The 14842-nt window shown below is 46.6% G+C and overlaps 1 long non-coding RNA gene and 1 pseudogene across 4 annotated transcripts; one reads left to right on the top strand and one right to left on the bottom strand.

Annotated features, from left to right (window-relative positions):
• The window catches only part of LOC111952157 (arf-GAP with coiled-coil, ANK repeat and PH domain-containing protein 2-like), an 88958-nt pseudogene that overhangs the window by 10572 nt on the left and 63544 nt on the right, over positions 1 to 14842 (bottom strand).
• On the top strand, positions 11976 to 13076 carry LOC139023038 (uncharacterized). 4 transcript variants are annotated; one of them, XR_011474109.1, is made up of 5 exons: positions 11976 to 12042; positions 12352 to 12419; positions 12499 to 12592; positions 12712 to 12777; positions 13035 to 13076. It is a non-coding gene; the product is annotated as an uncharacterized lncRNA (long non-coding RNA). The 4 variants fall into 4 exon arrangements; XR_011474108.1 differs by lacking the exon at positions 11976 to 12042 and adding an exon at positions 12095 to 12110 and having other exon boundaries at positions 12354 to 12419; XR_011474110.1 differs by lacking the exon at positions 11976 to 12042 and adding an exon at positions 12095 to 12110 and having other exon boundaries at positions 12354 to 12419; positions 12721 to 12777.

Below are 14842 nucleotides of genomic sequence, written 5' to 3' on the forward strand. Positions count from 1 at the left end.
AACCTAGTGTATAGAGTGTAGGTACCTAGTTTAGAGGTGCAGATAACCTAGTGGTAACCTAGTGGTTAGAGTGGTAGGTAACCTAGTGGTTAGAGTGGTAGGTAACCTAGTGGTTAGAGTGGCAGGTAACCTAGTGGTTAGAGTGGCAGGTAACCTAGTGGTTAGAGTGGCAGGTAACCTAGTGGTTAGAGGTTCGGGCCAGTAACTGAAAGGTTGCTGGATTGAATCCCTGAGCTGACAAGGTAAAAATCTGTCRTTCTGCCCCTGAACAAGGCGGTTAACCCACTGTTGCTAGGTCGTCATTCAAAAGAAGAATTTGTTCTTAACTGACTTGCCTAGTTAAAACAAATAAAAAATAATTACAATGACATCCTACAGGGTAACAGTGGGTTAACTGCCTTGTTCAGGGATCTTTAACGTTCTGCTAAAAGACAGATCGGAAGTTGTGGTAGGTGGTAAGGGGTGGGAACGGACCCGGTGTGTCCCAGGATGGTGGCGTGGTGGAGGGGTCCTCGGCCCAGGGCATCCTGCTGGTTCACGTTTCCTGCGTTCTGGAGCAGGAACTCACAGGTCACCAACGAGCCCTGGAAGAATAGAAAAGTACCAGTCCATTTATCACGCATGAGCACACTCCCCACGCCTGTCCACAACACTCCCCACGCCTGTCCATAACACTCAAGTATCCTCACCCCCTGCACAGCCATGATGAGCGGGGTCCTCTTGTCGTCTTCGTTGTTGACCCAGTTGACCTCCGCTCCGTGGGCCAGGGCCTCGGCCATGTCGGGCAGGCTGCGGGCACACGAGGCCCAGTACAGTTGCAGGCCCGGGGAGTACTCCTTGGGCTCCGAGAACACCACCAGCTCCTTACAGGGCGATGGAGGGGGCAGGGTGGCAGGCATGGCCATGGGGGGCGCCTCGGCAGCTTCTGAGTAGAGGGGTGGAGAGAGAGAGAGGGAGTTAAAAGGTTATCAGGAGCGTCGAGGTGTAAACTGTTGTTTTTCATGGTAATCCAGTGGATATTTAAATATAGGAATATAAGTAAGGAGTTCTAGTTTCAGTGTGCGCTCGTGTGTGGGGCTATGTCAGTGTGCGCTCGTGTGTGGGGCTATGTCAGTGTGCGCTCGTGTGTGGGGCTATGTCAGTGTGCGCTCGTGTGTGGGGCTATGTCAGTGTGCGCTCGTGTGTGGGGCTATGTCAGTGTGCGCTCGTGTGTGGGGCTATGTCAGTGTGCGCTCGTGTGTGGGGCTATGTCAGTGTGCGCTCGTGTGTGGGGCTATGTCAGTGTGCGCTCGTGTGTGGGGCTATGTCAGTGTGCGCTCGTGTGTGGGGCTATGTCAGTGTGCGCTCGTGTGTGGGGCTATGTCAGTGTGCGCTCGTGTGTGGGGCTATTGAACAGCTATTTGAATACGGTTGGCACAATTACTGTATAATCATGCAACTGACGATTATGGATCATAATAGTTTAAAAAAAAGATATGTATTTTTTGTGTGCTATTAAAACAGTGAACACGATCATTTGGCTGACCAATAACAATCATTCAAAATGCCATCACAGCCTTAGAGTGTGTGTGTGTGTGTGTGTGTGTGTGTGTGTGTGTGGTGTGAGAGAGAGAGCATCACCTGCTTCAGCCAGGCTGTTGGTGGCTAGCATCTCCCTACTTCCTTCTGCACTGTTCTGGATGCCACTGTCTGCACTTCTTACTGCAAGGGACCAAGCAGTCAATCCCTCAGTCAGTCACTACACACATTCACCAACTTTAACCAAGTGGTTAGAGAATGCAGTGCATTTTGGTCACCACAGCCAGTGAGAATTTCCCAGCTGACCCCCAACAGCCACAATAAGACAAATGTAACCCATAGACAAGGCACTGATCACAACGACACACTGAACGTGACGGCACGGCTCATTAAGGGAGCAAGACGAGGGGTGTGGAATGGGTATTAGTCCACAGGCAGAGCAGTGAGTACAGATGGATGGATGGAGGGAAGGAAGGAGGGAAGGAGGTGGAGAGTGAAACACAGAGCTATACTTACTGTTCCTGAGCTTGGCAGAGGTGTCAAAGTAGGAGAAGAGCGAGTCAAGCTCGTCTGGACAGAAGAGAGAGTCGCGGCGCGCCTTCAAGCCCTTGGCAGCAGCTAGGCAAGGGCAGTGGATGAGGTCAGAGAGAAAAGGGCACGAGGTGGAGGAGTAGGAAGAAAGGAATAAAAAGCAGCGAGGGGAAAGGGGTTAGTCCAGAAGCACAGAGCAGCCGGAGGGAGGGTGGAGAAGAGGGGGATTGAGAGGAGAGAGGAGGATAGAAGCACAGGCAGTTAGACTACAACGAAAAGAGAGAACGCGAGAGAGAAGATGGGAGGGGGCCTTCCGTTGTGTGTCCTGAGCATGACATCGTTCTATTAGTGCAATTCTGTTKCTGTTCCTTTAAAAAAGGCACACTCCGTAGCTTGTACTGTATTCCTGGTCAACAGTTACAGGCCCTACGGCTTGACTGTTTTAAAGGACTGAGGACTGAGTGGGAGGAAGTCTTTCTAAGTGTAAAATCAAAACGGAACAGGCGCTATATCGATTCGAATTTTTGGTGAATTTGCAATGGTTAGAACCATGTTTAAGTGTTTATGTAGTTAGCCTACACAGTATACATGAATTCGTAATACTACCAAACCGACGAGGAAGAGCTCCAGAGTGCACCTTTAAGAGACCGGACCTGGGACGGGTTGACACCTACCTGACTGACCTGAGGCATTGGAGGAGGGCCGGAGTTTAGGCGTGGGCGGGGGCGGCCGGGGGGGCAGGTGCTCTGTGCTGCCGCTCAGCTTCTTCTCCTGCTTGGCCAGGGACACCACCTTGGCGCGTAACTCTTCATTGGACGGGCGCTGCACGAAACGCCGGTCCACGTACTTGGCCCTGATGTAGGCTTCGATCTCCTGTCTGGGGAAAGACACCGAGAGAGAGGAAGACTGAATTCAACCCCCTGAACAAATCAGGCAAAGACAGCAAGCAAAATGATCTAATTCAACAAATTAAACCAATCTGGCAACCCACGCAAAGATGGCAATCTTTGAGCAATGCTATTGCACACATGCTGTAGTACGACACCTCCGACTTGTATAGGACTACCCTTTATTTACTTCATAGAAATACAATTTTAAAAAGCTATAAAACATGGTGGCTAAAATCAAATCAAATTGTATTGGTCACATACACATGGTTAGCAGATGTTAATGCGAGTGTAGTGAAATGCTTGTGCTTCTAGTTCCGACAGTACAGTAGTATCTAACAAGTAATCTAACAGTTCCACAACAACTACCTAATACACACAAATCTAAAAGGAGTGAATGAGAATATGTACAGATGAGCGATGGCCGAGCGGCATAGGCAAGGTGCAATAGATGGTATAAGGTACAGTATATACAGTGGGGCAAAAAAGTATTAAGTCAGCCACCAATTGTGCAAGTTCTCCCACTTAAAAAGATGAGAGAGGCCTGTAATTTTCATCATAGGTACACTTCAACTATGACAGACAAAATGAGAAAAAAAATCCAGAAAATCACATCGAAGGATTTTTTATGAATTTATTTGCAAATTATGGTGGAAAATAAGTATTTGGACACCTACAAACAAGCAAGATTTCTGGCTCTCACAGACCTGTAACTCCTTCTTTAAGAGGCTCCTCTGTCCTCCACTCGTTACCTGTATTAATGGCACCTGTTTGAACTTGTTGTTAAAAATCCTACATTATGATTTTCTGGAGAAAAAAAATCTAATTTTGTCTGTCATAGTTGAAGTGTACCTATGAAACATTATATTAAGTGGCATTGTTTAAAGTGGCTAGTGATAATTTTTTTACATGTATGGCAGCAGCCACTCAATGTTAGTGGTGACTGTTTAACAGTCTGATGGCCTTGAGATAGAAGCTGTTTTTCAGTCTCTCGGTCCCTGCTTTGATGCACCTGTACTGACCTCGCCTTCTGGATGGTAGCGAGGTGAACAGGCAGTAGCTCAGGTGGTTGTTGTCCTTGATGATCTTATTGGTTGTGCAGACCGCACTACCCTCTGGAGAGCCTTGCGGTTGAGGGCGGTGCAGTTGCCRTACCATGCCATACATACTGGCTCTCCAGAGGGTAGTGCTGTCTGCACAACGCATCACCGGGGGCAAACTACCTGCCCTCCAGGACACCTACACCACCCGATGTCACAGGAAGGCCATAAAGATCATCAAGGACAACAACCACCCGAGCCAATGCCTGTTCACCCCGCTATCATCCAGAAGGCAAGGTCAGTACAGGTGCATCAAAGCAGCGACCGAGAGACGGAAAAACAGCTTCTATCTCAAGGCCATCAGACTGTTAAACAGTCACCACTAACATTGAGTGGCTGCTGCCATACATGTAAAAAAAAATTATCACTAGCCACTTTAAACAATGCCACATAATATAATGTTTACATACCCTACATTACTCATCTCATATGTATATACTGTACTCAATACCATCTACTGCATCTTGCCTATGCCGTTCTGTACCATCACTCATTCATATATCTTTATGTACATATTCTTCATCCCTTTACACTTGTGTCTATAAGGTAGCTGTTGGGAAATTGTTAGGTTAGATTACTCGTTGGTTATTACTGCATTGCCGGAACTAGAAGCACAAGCATTTCGCTACACTCGCATTAACATCTGCTAACCATGTGTATGTGACAAATAAAATTTKATTTGAGCTGTAGAACAACACGGCGGTAGTACCTGGGGTCTGTCGGCTTTGGCTTCATGGCTCCCAGCTCCTCTCTCCCAGCCTCGTAGATCTGGTTGATGACCCCGTTACCCAGCTCACACATCAGCTGTGTTCAACACCACACACACACACAATAATGTTACTATGACAAAATTAACCAGCACATTCCGAGGATAGCATGTCTTTCATGCAAATTCATGACACGTAAAAGACAGCTGTAATCTGTAACCATTACATTTTAGCATTGATCTGTCACTAGCGAATCCAAGAGAGGGAGTATGTGAGTGTGAAACTCTCCCCCCCCCCTTTCTTTTCTCACCTTGAGTAGTTCCGGTTCCCATGAGTCCAGGGTGAGCGAGCGCACTTTGGAGAAATGGACCCCCAGACTCCTGCAGATGGTGAGAGTCTGTTATCAACTCATGCATCAAAGAGACTGTCTAAAAATAACTGAGTCCACACAGCTTCATCACAGGAACACGCTGTTCAATTGAGGGTGTAGTTTGTACTGTGGCCACAAGGTGGGAGTATGCAGTTAGTAACAGAGTAAGTCAACAGTCTAAAATGCACATGAGGACAGATTTACTGAGCCTTTGATTGTTTTATTCCCCATCTAGTAAAAAAAGGTGAACCTTTGTACTGTCCTACAGCACCAGTCTACTGTTCAGTATGTTGTCGTACAGACCAGTCTACTGTTCAGTATGTTGTCGTACAGCACCAGTCTACTGTTCAGTATGTTTCTACAGCACCAGTCTACTGTTCAGTATGTTGTCCTACAGCACCAGTCTACTGTTCAGTATTGTTCCTAAAACACCAGTCCTACTGTTCAGTATGGTTGTCGCTACAGCACCAGTCTACTGTTCAGTAGCGTTGGCCTACAGCACCAGTCTACTGTTCAGTATGTTGTCGTACAGCACCAGTCTACTGTTCAGTATGTTTCTACAGCACCAGTCTACTGTTCAGTATGTTGTCCTAACAGCACCAGTCTACTGTTCAGTATGTTGTCGTACAGCACCAGTCTACTGTTCAGTATGTTGTCCTACAGCACCAGTCTACTATTCAGTATGTTGTCGTACAGCACCAGTCTGCTGTTCAGTAAATTGCTGTATAGCATCTTTATGATATCATGTTAATATAACACTTTTTAATCACCGTCCATACGTTGGAGAATTTTGAATTTTTCAAACATCTGAAACAGCTTTTTCCTGAAATCTAGAGTACCCACCATTATGCTTAATTCTATGTAAAAAAAKATATATCTAAGCACACTTCTCGAGCGGTCTGTATCCTCAGAACTGGTGGTTCTTATTAAAAGGAACTGAATATGCTTCTCTACTAACATCTGGGTAAACGATTGAAAGGAATGAGAGTCTTATTCAGTACATTTATTGCTTGCTTTTCTAAAAGTCTACCAATCATGCCAGCAGACATGCCTGCTAAGACAGTTAGAACAAGCTAGCGACTCTAACTTGATTGACAGCCTAGTTATGAGGTTGGGAGCCTGTCTGGGCTAGCTAAAACCATCTTCATAACATTGCTAACTGGCTAGTATCATAAATCAAATATATATATWTWTTTTTTTAAACACTTCCTCCGGTGCCCCCTATGGGCATGACGCCTACGAATACAYATGAAGTTAGTAGTACCATGATGTGTAGTATCTGCAGTGATAGGAATGTACTGTGTATCCTGGAAGCACTGGAGGCATTGGGTGATATATATATATATATACAGTGAACAAAAATATAAAAAACGCAATATGCAACAATTTCAAAGATTTTACTGAGCTACAGTTCATATAAAAAGGAAATCAGTCCATTTAAATAAATTCATTAGGCCCTTATCTATAGATTTCACATGACTGGGCAGGGGCGCAGCCATGGGTGGGCCCAGGAAGGCATAGGCCCACCCACTGGGGAGCCAGGCCCAACCAATCAGAATACGTTTTTCCCCCCACAAAAGGGCTTTATTACAGACAGAAATACTCCTCAGCACCCCCCTCCTTCAGACAATCCCACAGGTGAAGAAGCTGGATGTGGAGGTCCGGGGCTGGTGAGGTTACACGTGGTCTGCAGTTGTAATTCTCTAAAAATGAACATTCAATTCTCTGCCAACAGCTCTGATGGACATTCCTGCAGTCAGCATGCCAATTGCACACTCCCTCAACTTGAGACATCTGGGGCATTATGTTGTGTGACAAAACCTCACATTTTAAAGTGGCCATTTATTGGCTCACTAACAGGGATGTAAACATATTTGTGCACAACCTTTTTGGAGATTTTATTTGTGTGTGTATGGAACATTTCTGGGATTTTTTAAATTTCAGCTCATGAAACATGGGACCAACACTTTACATGTTGTGTTTATATTTTTGTTCAGTGTAGTACATACTGAAGTACTGGTAGTATACCTGTGTATCCCAGAGCACTGGATACAGAGGGTGATGCCCAGGTTGATGCTGGCCCAGCGTGGGTCAGGTTGGCCACAGTCACAGCAGCAGGCGTTGCCCCCAATGACCATGACCCTCTGGAGGGCGCTCTCCCCCTTCAGTGACCTCTCTTTGGGCTCGCCGCCTGAGTCCAGGCTGCCTGTGGAAGTGGAAGAGTTCCGGTCCAGCTTCTGGCATGGAGGGTCATGAACATGACGTTATACACAACATATAACACTAGAAAAACGTTACTTTATTGTCTATTGTTACACACACACACACACACACACACACACACACACACACACGAGGGAAATCCTTTACTTTTGTTCACATGAGGTACGTCTGATTATTTTCATCCTGACATGTACTAAACGGAAACAAATAGCAAATAAATAACATGGAGAAATGTCATGAGGTCATTAGTTCTGGGAGCGCGTGGTGACTCACCTCAGCGTCCTCTCCCTGCTCCCTGAAGGCAGTGGCGATGCTGTTCTGGACAGCTTTGATCCAAGCCTGCCTCAGCTTCTCAGAGTCAGCCTGCATAATACAACTCCTGAAGGGGGAGGGACACGGGGACGTCACAGCCTGCTACCTGGCCTGATAGACCTCTACACACTAGATTTCAATTTGCTACTGAGCAGCACCAGAGTGTGTGTGTGCACATTTCTGTGTGTGGTGTGACAATATTGGGGTGTCTAGGTACTCTGTAAGTGTATATACACTAAAAGTATGTGGACACCTCGTCAAACATCTCATTCCAAATTCAGGGGCATTAATATGGAGTTGGTTCCCCCCTTTGCTGCCATAACAGCCTCCACTCTTCTGGGAAGGCTTTCCACTAGATGTTGGAACATTGCTGTTATAACAGCCTCCACTCTTCTGGGAAGGCTTTCCACTAGATGTTGGAACTTGCTGTTATACAGCCTCCACTCTTCTGGGAAGGCTTTCACTAGATGTTGGACATTGCTGTTATAACAGCTCCACTCTTCTGGGAAGGCTTTCCACTAGATGTTGGAACATTGGAAGCAAGTCGCGCAGCATTCAGCACATGAGCATTAGTGATGTTGGGTGATTAGGCCGCGCTCGTAGTCGGCATTCCAATTCATCCCAAAGGTGTTCGATGAGGTTGAGGTCAGGGCTCTGTGCAGGCCAGTCAAGTTCTTCCGCACCGATCTCGACAATCCATTTCTGTATGGACCTCGTTTGTGAATGGGGCATTGTCATGCTGAAACAGAAAAAGGCCTTCCCCAAACTATTGCCACAAAGTTGGAAGCACAGAATAGTCTAGAATATCATTGTATGCTGTAGCGTTAAGATTTCCCTTCACTGGAACTAAGGGCCTAGCCGAACCATGAAAAACAGCCCCAGACCATTATTCCTCCTCCACCAAACTTTACAGTTTGCACTATGCATTCGGGCAGGTTGCGTTCTCGTGGCATCCACCAAATCAGATTTGTCCGTGGACTGCAGATGGTGAAGGGTGATTCATCACTCCAGAGAACACGTTTCACTGCTTCAGATTCCAATGGCGGCGAGCTTTCACCACTTCAGCCGACGCTTGGCATTGCACATGGTGATCTTAGGCTTGTGTGTGGCTGCTCTGCCACGGAAACCCATTTCATGACCTCCCGACGAACAGTTCTGCAGTTCTTGTGCTGACGTTGCTTCCAGATGCAGTTTGGAACTTGGTAGTGAGTGTTGCAATCGAGGCAGAACATTTTTATGCGCTAGTGCTTCAGCACTCGGCGATCCCGTTCTGTATAGCTTTGTGTGGCCTACACTTTCGCGGCTGAGCCATTGTTGCTCCTAGACATTTCCACTTCACTAAAAGCACTTACAGTTGACCGGGGAGCTCTAGCAGGGCAATTTTGACAAACTGACTTGTTGGAAAGGTGGCATCTATGACGGTGCCACGTTGAAAGTCATTGAGCTCTACGTATGGTCACTGTTTGTCTATGGAGATTGCATGGCTGTGTGCTCGATTGTATAAACCTGTCAGCAAAGGGGTGTGGCTGAAATAGCCGAATCCACTAATTTGAAGGCGTGTCCACATACTTTGTATATACAGTGGGGAGAAAGTATTTGATACACTGCCGATTTTTCAGGTTGTCTACTTACAAAGCATGTAGAGGTCTGTAATTTTTTATCATAGTACACTTAACTGTGAGAGACGTAATCTAAAACAAAAATCCAGAAAAATCACATTGTATGATTTTTAAGTATTTTTGCATTTTATTGCATGACATAAGTTTTTTGATACATCAGAAAAGCAGAACTTAATATTTGGTACAGAACCTTTTGTTGCAATTACAGAGATAATACGTTTCCTGTAGTTCTTGACAAGGTTGACACACTGCAGCAGGGATTTTGGCCACTCCTCCATACAGACCTTCTCCAGATCCTTCGGTTTCGGGGCTGTCGCTGGGCAATACGGACTTTCAGCTCCCTCCAAAGATTTTCTATTGGTTCAGGTCTGGAGACTGGCTAAGGCCACTCCAGGACCTTGAGATGCTTCTTCGGAGCCACTCCTTAGTTCCCTGGCTGTGTGTTTTGGGTCGTTGTCATGCTGGAAGACCCAGCACGACCATCTTCAATGCTCTTACTGAGGGAGAGGCTGTTGGCCAAGATCTTGCGATACATGGCCCCATCCATCCTCCCTCAATACGGTGTAGTCGTCCTGTCCCCTTTGCAGAAAAGCATCCCCAAAGAATGATGTTTCATCTCCATGCTTCACGGTTGGGATGGTGTCTTGGGGTTGTACTCATTCTTCTTCTTCCTCCAAACACCGCGAGTGGAGTTTAGACAAAAAGCTCTATTTTTGTCTCATCAGACCACATGACCTTCTCCCATTCCTCCTCTGGATCATCCAGTGGTCATTGGAAACTTCAGACGGGCCTGGAATGCGCTGGCTTGAGCAGGGGGACTTGGTGCGCTGCAGGATTTTAATCCATGACGGCGTAGTGTGTTACTAATGGTTTTCTTTGAGACTTGTGGTCCCAGCTCTCTTCAGGTCATTGACCAGGTCCTGCCGTGTAGTTTAGTCTAGTCTTTTATACAGGTAACGAGTTCAAACAGGTGCAGTTAATACAGGTAATGAGTGGAGAACAGGAGGGCTTCTTAAAGAAACGAACAGTCTGTGAGAGCCGGATTCTTACTGGTTGGTAAGTGATCAAATACTTATGTCTGCAATAAAATGCAAATTAATTACTTAAAAATCATACAATGTGATTTTCTGGATTTTGTTTAGATTACGTCTCTAAGTTGAAGTGTACTATGATACAAATTACAGACCTCTACATGCTTTGTAAGTAGGAAAACCTGCAAACATCGGCAGTGTATCAAATACTTGTTCTCGCCCACTGTATTATGTGATTAGTGTGTGTGTGTGTGTGTGTGTGTTGTGTTGTGTGATGTGGTGTGTGTGTGTGTGTGTGTGTGTGTGTATTTACTTGGTGGGTGACACCACTTCAAAGCAGAAGCGGCGTTCGATATCTTCACAGTGTTTGACTGTACATAGCCGCAAGTCCTCCACCACCACTGTGGGATTATCCTGGGAAAGGAGAACACAGCCTCCGTAACACACACACACACAATGTACACACTCAGATACAATTGTACGCGCAGCCTCAAGCAAGCACACACAGACACGCACACAAATGTAATTTCTTCCAAGGTATACACAACACAGGTATTAATTTAACTCCATATTGTAACCTGGTTACCTGCTGCAAAGTGAATTGTTTTTCCTCCCTATACCACCTCGTTGTATTACAAATGCAGGKGGAATTTGGGCTGGAAGTGTATATTTGATGTTGGCCGCATCCCAAATGGGACCCTATGTCTCTATACAGGGCACTACCCAATGGGCTCTGGTCAAAAGTAGTGCACTATACAGGGAGCCAATTTGGGACACGACTGGAGTAATCCGACTTACCTTGAACTTCTTCTGGTAAACTAGCTGATTGTTTTGAATGGAGAACCAGCGCCTGAAAGGAGAGGAGCGTTCACRTCACGGTCAACAGGTGAGACAATTTGAAGTATTTAATAGTCAATTAAAAATTGATAAGAGATTTAATGAAGGACAAATAAATTGACAAAAAAAATAATCTGATATTATGGTGATTTAAATCCTATTCTGGAAGGGTTGGTAGAACACTATGCCGTTTGTCATGGTTTGACAGAAGGTCTGGGAAAAAAGCTTCCCTGCACTATAATATCGAMATTTTTCAAACAGCATGGTACCACAGACCATCTCGCAGTACAGGGAATGTCTTTGGAGGCTATAGTACAATAAAAGACTTGGAGTTCTTCTTGCCAACTCCATGCAGCTCACGGAGCACTGCGCCGTTCAGGCTGGGCTCTCCCAGGTGTCAGATCACTACCTCCCTCCCACCATTCTTCCCTCCTGACTGACTGCCCTGGATGAATGCATACTAAACAGTGACTTATCACCTCCCCACCCAGCTAGTAACAAAAATCACCATAAGGTTAGAGGACACAGAAAGATTACTGCTACCAGGAATGTTCTACCTACTGAACATGTACTGTTTAGTGCAACGGTGAAGCCATTACAGGGCACAGCTAGAGAGAGGGAGAGAGAGACGGAGAGAGACGAGACGAAGGAGGGTACGGGGGAGGCGGGGGGCGAGAGAAAAAGAGCGGGGATTTGCATCATGTCCTCTAGCTGACCTGTTCCATGTTTTGAAGGCGTTGCTGGCCCTCTAAAACAGGTAGCCCTCCATCGCAATGCCATTGTCTGCGTCCACATTGTACTCCAGTGATGGTGTCGTCTTCGAGAAGTCCTGAAAGGAGGGAGGTAGCAGAACACAGGAGGGAGCAGAGAGCAGAGGTAGGAGAACACAGGAGGGGAGAGAGCAGAGGTAGCAGAACAAGAGGAGCGACGATGGAGAGAGACAGAGGTAGAGACAAGAGGGGAGAGAGAGCAGAGGTAAGCAGAACACGAGAGAGGAGAGAGAGAGCAGAGGTAGAGAACACAGAGAGGGGAGAGCAGAGGTAGGAGAAACAGAGAGGGAGAGGAGGCGAGGTGCGAACGACGGGGAGAGAGCAGACGGTAGCAGAACACAGATGAGGGAGAGAGCAGCAGGGTAGCAGAACACAGAGATCAGGGTAGGAGAACTAGAGAGGGAGAAGAGCAGAGGTAGCAGCACACGAGAGGGAGAGAGAAGCAGAGGTAGCAGAACACAGAGAGGGAGAAGGAGCAGCGGTAGGAGAACACAGAGAGGGAGAGGAGAGCAGGGTAGGAAACACAGAGCGGGAGAGAGCAGAAGGTGGAGAACCAGAGAGGTGAGAGAGCAAGGAGCAGAACAGAGGGAGAGAGAGCAGAACACAGAGAGGGAGAGAGCAGAGTAGCAGACACAGAGAGGGAGAGAGAGCAGAGGTAGCAGAACACAGAGAGGGAGAGAGAGCAGAGTAGCAGACACAGAGAGGGAGAGGAGCAGAGTAGCAGAACACAGAGAGCGAGAGAGAGGCGACGGTAGGAGAACACAGAGAGGGAGGAGAGCAGAGGTAGCAGACGACACAGAGAGGAGAGAGAGCAGACACAGAGAGGGAGAGAGAGCAGAGGTAGCAGAAACAGAGAGGGAGAGAGAGCAGAGGTAGCAGACACAGAGACAGGGGAGAGAGGCAGAGGTAGAGACACAGAGAGGAGAGAGAGCAGAGGTAGAGACACAGAGGGAGAGAGAGCAGAGGTAGGAGGAACACAGAGAGGGAGAGAAGCAGAGTAGGAGACACACGAGAGGGCAGAGTAGAGACAGAGGAGAGAACAACAGAAGAGGAGAGAGAGCAGAGTAAGAGGAACACGAGAGGTCAGAGAGGCCAGAGGTAGAGAACAACAGAGGGCGAGAGAGCAGAGGTAGCAGAACACAGAGAGGGAGAGAGAGCAGAGGTAGGAGAACACAGAGAGGGAGAGAGAGCAGAGGTAGCAGAACATAGAGGGAGAAAAATAGACATTTGAATGGACAATGGCATTTAGTGTTGGTAGCACTAACCTAGCACTTGGTTTTACACATCGAATAAACAGCACACAAACAAGCTTGTGGCGTACAGACACGTTCAGTCAGTAAGGCAGGCAAAACAGGCTGATCCTGATTCACTGTGGGCGTCCAGGTGAAGAGCGACTCAGCACCATTGAGCCACACATTTTGGGGTCGTGTTCACTAGGCATGAAAAGGAAGAAAACCACTAAACTTGTCCAATAAGAAAAGCCTGCTTTCGTTTTCCGTTGCACAACGTTATGCTACGGTGGGCATTAAATGAACACAGCCCTGTTGACCTTACAAAAACAGACAATTCAGTAGGTAACAAACACAAAACAAAAGCAATGGGTTTCTATAAAAGTCATGGCTAATTATACAACTTACATAGTAATGGCATTTCTATGGAGTTTGGAGAGGAAGAGCAGGGTACTTTGAAAAGATGTTGGTTAAATATTTGGGTTTGATCAAAATGAAAAAAGGGAACTGCTTTTTCGTAAACGGGTGAGGTAGTCTCACACAAACTAGACATTTTCCTATTTAGTGCCTACTGAACACGCCTGGTCCTTTGAAATAGAAATGTTCTAGAGATCCAGGCCCAAGAGAGATCCAGGCCCAAGAGAGATCCAGGCGGACGTAGCAGTGACCATAGACTCTTAAAACGGCTGCCAATCCACCCTTAATAGCATCATTAACTTGAATGGGGAGGCCCATTCTACTCATTCTAGTTCTGTTGCATCGGTCTTCATCCTTGTTTCCTGCGACAGTAAGCCGACTCGATCCTTTAACACCTGTGGTCTGGGGCAGAGTTGCCTTCTCTCTGAAAGAGCCACTGACACCCCTGGAACTTGACCAACCGGCCACCACTGTCATGAGATAGCCTGCCACACTTTCCTAAGCCTCTGGGACACTGGACACCATGCAGTCAGAGGGTGGGGGGGGGGTGATAAAACTTCTATGAATTCACTGTTCAAAGTGTTGCTGAACTTGTCGTTAAAAGAGTTTGAAAACAAACAATAGGATTTAATGAAACAGATCATTTGTTTTCTGTTTGTTTTTTAAAACTTTTATTTAACAAGGCAAGTCAAATTCTATCTGTGATAGGAAAGATAAAACTTTAATTGTAGGATAATAAACATCCAAGTGTAAAACGATGGCAGTAATCCTCTCAGTTCCAAATGACTACTAGCACACGACATGGAAAACACTTCCTTAGAGTGGCACGGTCAAATCTGCCCCCGGCAACACAAAACCATACTGTCAGACCTTGGTTCCACTGGCCTATAGTCGTCCCAATTGCTCCAGAGTAAGGTCTGCATCTGTCTGCAAGACGCTGCTGGTTGATCTGTGTGTAACAGGAGTTTGACCACTGTGTTGCGCTTCAACATCAAACCTTCAGCCTTTACATACAGCTAACGGGGTGTGTGTGTCCTYACGACCAGATTGCACTCTGCACTGTAACCTGAGCAAAGGGGCCTGGAGCTAAACACCTCAGCCTAGCAATCCCCTGGTTTGACACACACGCTTATACTGTAGGACAACAGAGGTTATTTTTGGATGGGGGGGTACAGTACAGAATGTACGCAATGGCAGGCAGACAAATGGAGGGGGAACGTAAACTGTCTGTACAAAGATGCCCAACTTTCAATTCAAGACTTCAATCACAAAATGAACCCCTTCAATCCAA

This window comes from Salvelinus sp. IW2-2015, linkage group LG26 (assembly GCF_002910315.2).
Source record: "Salvelinus sp. IW2-2015 linkage group LG26, ASM291031v2, whole genome shotgun sequence".
In the NCBI taxonomy this organism is placed as follows: domain Eukaryota; kingdom Metazoa; phylum Chordata; class Actinopteri; order Salmoniformes; family Salmonidae; genus Salvelinus; species Salvelinus sp. IW2-2015.